The sequence below is a fragment of the Aythya fuligula genome, chromosome 3, assembly GCF_009819795.1.
Source record: "Aythya fuligula isolate bAytFul2 chromosome 3, bAytFul2.pri, whole genome shotgun sequence".
Taxonomy (NCBI): domain Eukaryota; kingdom Metazoa; phylum Chordata; class Aves; order Anseriformes; family Anatidae; genus Aythya; species Aythya fuligula.
The window spans coordinates 18,365,621-18,372,468 of record NC_045561.1 but is presented as its reverse complement, the minus strand read 5'-3'; the positions used below and the strand labels follow the sequence as shown (position 1 = coordinate 18,372,468).

The 6,848-nt window shown below is 50.6% G+C and overlaps 1 protein-coding gene across 1 annotated transcript in view; it reads right to left on the bottom strand.

Annotated features, from left to right (window-relative positions):
- PROX1 (prospero homeobox 1) overlaps window positions 1-5,918 on the bottom strand; it is a 42,687-nt gene extending 36,769 nt beyond the window's left edge. The window contains exon 1 of the mRNA XM_032185149.1: window positions 5,873-5,918. The gene's annotated coding sequence lies outside the window, so the exon portion shown is untranslated. The remainder of the gene's footprint in view (window positions 1-5,872) is intronic.
- Between the last annotated feature and the right edge of the window lie 930 nt (window positions 5,919-6,848).

The following is a 6,848-nucleotide window of genomic DNA, read 5'->3' as shown; positions in this document are numbered from 1 at the left end:
GATAACACACTTCCTTGCATTTTGTAAAAGGCTCTTGACATAATTTGTGACTTATTAACTAGTGATGCTAAACTCACATTAGACACAAAGCTCTGGACGCTCTTTACCGTTTCTTAACATTTAACATTCAGTAAAATTAAAATATTTTTCATGCGACGCTTATCTAATATTAAACTTTACATTTGCTTAACAGAGCACAATCTTCACAATAACAGGGTATATTGCCAAAGGCAGCATGCAGACTTTTTGGAATTGCTCCCATCTCTTTCGGTTCACCTGTAAAAACATCTACGTGCTCCCTAGGACTGCATCTGTGGCTAGTTTTAAAGAATGACTACCCATGCAAATAGGCATAATTTCAGCATGAAATAATCTGTAAAATCAAGACAGTAGTCAATGCTTAGTTTGCAACCAGGATGAAAAAAAAAATGAAAAGGAAAAAAGCTTCTAATACTTAGAAACATTATGTTTATTCTGCAGCTTTTGCCCACGTATTCTGGATGTACTGAAAGAATTTTCAGAGATTTGGTGTCACAGTTATGCAAGGGACGTGATGTTTGTTTTTGTTACTGGCTCCTTGCATAGAGGAAAGCAAAGAATGATAAAAATAAAAAAAAAAATGTCATGAATTCAGATGGGAAATCCAGAGCCTCGCATCATTACCAGGACATTGCCTTTAGAGATCGCTCCTTATCACATTAGAAAGTGGAATTGGAAGACCTGACGATAACAACACGGTAGCAAGGAGCTCTGTTGCAGGGGCCCAACTGTACCACCTGCATGCCAGGTAGCATTGCACCCTGCAGACAATGCTCCTGAGTCCACGGCATGCTCGGGTACCAAAATCCTGCTACGTGCCAGTGGCAGAATCAGGCCCTGCTGGGCAGTACGCATTGTGAAAACCCATCTCCTGCTTTCTTTGAATTATTGCAAAAGAAGCAGACTTTGGCTCTAACGATTAGATCTTCCTTTTTAAAAAAAAAAATAAAAATAAAAATTAGAGGAGTTGGGTTTTCAAAAGGGTTGGTTTTATAAGTGAGGGGCCAGGTTGGCAGGGGTGGGAAGGGTGACACGCCACCCCAGTTGCTCAGCAGGAGATACCAGCACAGTGTGAACCATGGTCAAGGTTGACCTTCCAGTCTAGCGGTGTTAATATGAAAGTGATATAAACTAATTGCAAGATAACTGTAAGAGCTCTTGCATGCTGCCTGTACGATACTCTGAAGGCATTCTGTGTAAAGACAGTAGTTGCCAATAGGAAAAAAAAACAACCAGCACCGAAAACCTTCGTGCCTTTCCTTCCGTTTCTGCAGTCAAGCTCTACTTGACTAAGATCCAGCAGTATGTTCCCACACTTGTACCAAAAACCTCATGTCAGGTTCCCAGTTTTGCACGTTTCCCAGCAAATTCAGGTGCCTGAACGCTGTTTCCCGCTCTCTTGCCCAATCCCAACCAAGGACACACATGGGGAGGGCTCGCTGTACCCTTGAGTCAGCAGCTCAGGAAATAGGCTGTCCTGCGCCAGGTTGGAAGGTCATTGCCATGCATCCTTCCTCCCCAGTGTCCATCTTCCTCTCCCCGAGCCCCCGCACCAACAGGCGTGCAGCAGGAGGTGCTCTGCGGTGGTGCCCCCTCCTTTCCTCACTGGAAGCACCAGAGGTATCATGCCCTTAACTGAGGCATTAAGCAATATCCCCCGTTTGCCCTGGTGTTACACTGAGCCTACAGCCCGCCAGCGTTAAGGCTTGCAGCCCTTTCGGCTCATAGATGAGAAAAACTTCTACTTTAGCCTGGCACAACAGAATGGACGTCAAATGGCCAGTTAGTGTTTTGGTCATGGAGGACCAAAAGCAGTTCAGACCCCAAGGGAAGTGGAAAGTCCCCTACAGCAAGATGCAAAACCCCAGCCACGGCTGGGAAAATTTGATACTGGTGAGATTAGAGCTGGATTAATAGGGAAGTCTTGGGAAAAAAGAAATTTAGGAAGTTTGTGTCCTTTACATGGTACTTTGGTCATGTATTGTCTCAAAACAGTGTTTCATCCACCTACCGTCTCTGGACAGCTATCCAGAAATACACACTTAGAAAGATACCTTAGATCGTCAAGGTCTATGTACAAATCTTTAGGAGCCCCATTTCTTTATGAAATACACAGCTTGAAATTCTTGACGGTTAAATTTGCTTTACAGGTCACTTTTAATGCTCCTTGCTTACCAAGGAGTATTATGTTAAATTTACTCTCCACATCTAGAGCCTCAACTCTCATGGTGCAGCTTCCTCAGAATGAGGAACCGAATGCTTTCCATTCCCATGCAACTCAAAAATACAACTAAGGCCTCAGCACTTTCTAAGTCCACCCAAAAGCATGCCGTGCGTTACTGTATTTGCAAATTTACTTTTGAAACTTTTGTTTAAGGAGACTTGATTAAAATGCAGCTATGAATAACTTCTTAATAGCACAGTGGCTACAGGCATGGATTTATTTCATATCCATGTGATATGCACTGACTGTTAACTGAAAACGGATTCATTTCTAGGTACCGCAGACTTCCTGTTCCCGAACCTTTAGCTAGAATGGTGTTTAGAAAGGAATAGGACATCAGGTATTTAACCGCACTCATTACAAAGAGATTGATTTCTGTAATCAATTTTATTAACTCATCTACAAAGGTGCTGATCATTTTCTCCCATATCATTCATATACCTATGAGATATAATGGGGATTTAATTTCAATCTCACCCTACTTAGCCGCTCTGAAGGAACTCGGTCTAACCTAACATGCTCAAGTGATAGGGAACAGCCACTGAATTCACAGCAGTGAAGTGCAAAACTTGACAAATATTCACTGGTGAATGCAAGGAGCTATCAGTTTATAGAGCTGAAATCAGTCCTATCTTTTCGCAAGCCAACAACTTTCTCTGGTCCAGCGTCTGCCTGCTTGATGTCAGCCCATCACACCAATACTACACGGGGAATTTACCACGCTTCTGCTAACAGAAATATTTAAATCTTTCACTCTAAAGCGCTGCACTGAGCATGGATTTGCCAGAAGCAGCCACGAAGAGCAGGATGAAAATTATTCCAGTCAACAGCATTTCCCACACAAAACCACAGCTAAAATCTGAAGAACAGCTGACACTCATTCACCATAAGTCTGATCAACGCTAAAATAACTTCAGCTGCTAAAGAGAAAGTACCACCTTTTCGTACAGTTTTGACACAAGTTTTCTTGGGAGAAAGGCTTATCTAACTCCCTCAGTTGAGACATGCCATAAAGCACCATGAAACAAGGCAGAAACAAATAGCACCAACAACTACTTCGTTAGGATTTACCCGTAACAAGAGGTAAAAATCAGAATGTGATTTCCTCGAAAATTACACTACCTGCTCCTGAGCATGCAACAGAGAAGCCAGCAGGGCCCAATCCCGCAATGCCTTCAGCAAGTCCTGCGAGTGCCCCACATCCTCAGTTCCCATCGACTACAGCACACACAGACAGAGCTCTCTAAGAGGAGGTGTTCGGCATCTCATTAGTCCTGGCCTTTATTTTGGGGAGACGCACGGCCCTCCACCAACTATCTGCGCTCTGCACTCACTGCCTGGGGAAACAGATTCCTTCAACGAGAAAAAGAAATCGAGCCGTTCAAGGTGCAAAATTGAAAACATTTCCCTCCTAGCATGCCGGCTTGGTCCTTGCTATTTCACTTGTCATGAAGAAAATAACTCACGTGGACTCTGTGCATAGACAATACTGAAACGGTTGCAAGACAAATTCCTACTGCAAACTCAGCCCAAGTTCTCCAAGGGTTTTTTCCCATGCTCCACGATGCCGTTAAATCAGAGTCCTTGAATTAGTTAACCTAGCAGTTAGTCTGCACTTTGAGACAGAATAAATCATTATTCAGGGAACTACAGCCACCAGTATTTACAATTCTGCCCCGAATCAAATTAAATTCCAATTTCCAAACCTGTCCAATCTTACAACTGCCTTCATTTATCAGCCGATCATAAAAAAGAAAGAGAAGTCGCATGAACCGGGAGGCCTCCGAGCTCAGCTGGCAGGAAAGTCAGCTGGAGGCACTGCCGGTGCCATTCGGCCAGCGGGAGACAGCTCTCGGAATAATTTCATGGGGAGCTGATAGCAAAAAATCTCTACCTTGGAGTTTTTACCTCGGCTCGGCTCCTGCAGCGACGATCCTCTATCCACCCCCCGAGCACCTCCCGGCCCGGGATACCTCGGAGAAAGGCCAAAAAGCACCCAAAACGAGCAAGAAGGGGCCGCGGAGGCTTCAAACTTTCCCTGATTGACGGCTGCTCGCAGCCCAACCGAGGGGAGAGGAGCGGGGAGGGGGCTCGGGGGCGGGCAGCGCTCGGCGGCGGGGGGCGCAGCGCCGCGGGCATTGAGCGGCTCGGCCCCGCCAGGTGCTGCCCCCGGCCCCCCCCCCCCCCCCCCCCGCAGTTTTTTCCCGGAGCAGAGGAGACCCCCGCCCGTTCGGCCGGAGGTTTAGCATCCTCCAGCTTTGCTGTGGACCCCTTCCCGTCGGGGCCCCGCAGCCCGCCTCGGTTTTGGGGTTCTCCCCGCGGCGGGTTGCAGACCCTAAAGCCTCCTCTCCCCCCCTCAGCCCCCCCCCTCCCGCGCCGTAACTCCGCTTTGAACGCATGGCAAAGTGTTTCGGGGCGCTCGGGAACCGTAAAAACGCTCAGGAGGATCTCCGGCAAAAGCTAAGGGAAAAAAAAAATAACCCACCTCCCCCGATTGGAATAAACAACCCCAAACAAGCAAACAACCAGAAAGTAGCAGCAACCCTAGCGCTCGGCCACACCAGCGCTCCTATCCCGCGCCCCGCATCCCATCTCCCCGTGTGCTCGCTACCTACCGCTCCAATCCCATTTTCTCCACACTTGCCCAATTCGCAGCTCGTCCCACCCTTGGAAATGACAAAGTGATCGCAACGACGAGCAGACTAAGAATAATGATAATAATAATAATAAAAAAAAAGTCCCTGCCCTTCCCGGCCGGGGTTAAAAAGGAGAAGTAACGACATGCAAACGGCAGGCAAATGGGAAGGGACAAAAAGAGCGGCGGCGATAATAAACAAGACAAAGGGGAGCCTCGGAGCACCCGAGCAGGAGTTGGAGGCAGGGGATGGGGAACTTCGGCGGGGGGCAGGAGGAAGCCAGGACCACGAAGAAGGAGCCCGAGAGCCGCCGCATCTCCCGGCCCCGCCGAAACGCCCCCGAGCAGCGGGACAAGACAAAAAGGAGCCCCCCGGGGGCGAGGGGGGGTCCCGCGGCGGGGACCTGCGGCCGCCCGGTGGGAAGTCTGGGAACGGGGAGCGGGGTTTGGCAGGGGGGCTCGTCTACACCCCCCCCCCACCACCCTTCTCTTCCCCGTGTCATTTAAAGCAGCCCCAAGTGGGAATTTAAAAAAAGAAAAAAATAAATAAAGAAAGAAAGAAGAAGAAGGAGAACGAAGAATGAGAGAAGGAGAAAGAAGGAAAAGGAATAGAAGGAAAAAGAATAGAAGGAGAAAAACTGAAGGAAAAAATAAAAGGAAAAATATATAGAAGAAGGGAAAAAATAGAATGAAAATATAGATGGAAAAGAAATAGAAGAAGGAAAAATAATAAAAGAAGGAAGAAGAATAGAAGAAGGGAAAAGAACAGAAGAAGGGAAAAGAATAGAAGAAGGGAAAGAATAAAGAGGGAAAAAGAATAGAAGAAGGAAAAAAGAAATAGAAGAAGGTAAAAAGAAGGAAAAGAAATAGATGAAGGAAAAGAATGTATGGAAAAAATAGAAGGAAAAAATAGAAGAAGAAAAAAAAAAGAAGAGGGAAAGCAGGGGCTGAGGAGAGAGGGAGAGGATACTTACTCGGTGCAGAGGCGACGAAACTGAGCCTCGCTTTTTTTTTTTTTTTGCCGGTGCAAAGAGAGAGAAAGGGCGACGCGCACATGCACGGCGCGCCCGCGCCCCGCTCGCTCACACGCGCGCTCGGAGCAGCGCCGCTGCTGGGGGCTGCGGGGGCTGCGCGGGGCTGCGCGGGGGAGTGTGCGGGGCCGTGCGGGGCTGCGCGGGGCTGTGCGGGAGCGTGCGAGCGTGCGGCGCCGTGTGCGCGGCGAGTGTGCGGGAGCGCGGCGGGGCAGGGCTGGGCAGGGCTGGGGCTGGGCTTGGGGCTTGGGCTTGGGCTTGGGGCAGGGCTGGGGCTGGGGCTGGCCGAGCCGAGCCGAGCCTGGCCAAGCCGAGCCGCGCCGCGCCGAGCCGGGCGCTCCGCACCGCCCCAAGATTTACTTTAAGACACAGCTGAAGGAAACAGGAAGACCCGACGTCACGCTCCGAGTGACGTGGGCCCGGCCCGGCGCCCAATCGGCAGGCTCCTTGGGCCGGGGGGGGGCCGGCGAGAATTTGGCAGGAGCCGGGGGAGGGCTCCGGGGGGGCCCCGACACCGCCCCGGTCCCCCCCCGCCGGCCGGCGGCGTGGGGCGCGCACCTGCGTGGGGCCAAAAACTTCGCCCAAAGTCGGCCCCGGGGGCGAGAGGGGACGCGGGGGGGCTCCGCGGGGGATGCCCGGGGGTGTCCGGGGGTGCTGCGTGTGCGCGGGGGGGTCCACGCGTGTTTCCAAGCGTCCCCGCGCCCCGCCGCGCTTGTGCCGCGCGTGGGGCAGCGCGATGGGGAGCGGGGCTCGGCGGCGCTCCGAAAGTTTGGGGCAAGTGGCGGGCACCCCGAGGCGGCTGCCAGCCGGCTCCCGCTTTAAAATCGATAGGGGGAAAATTAAATTCTCCTCCTTATCGGCTCTCAGCGGCAAAAAGAAAGGATGCTCCCGGCCCGGCCGGCAGCGCAGCGCCGCGGTG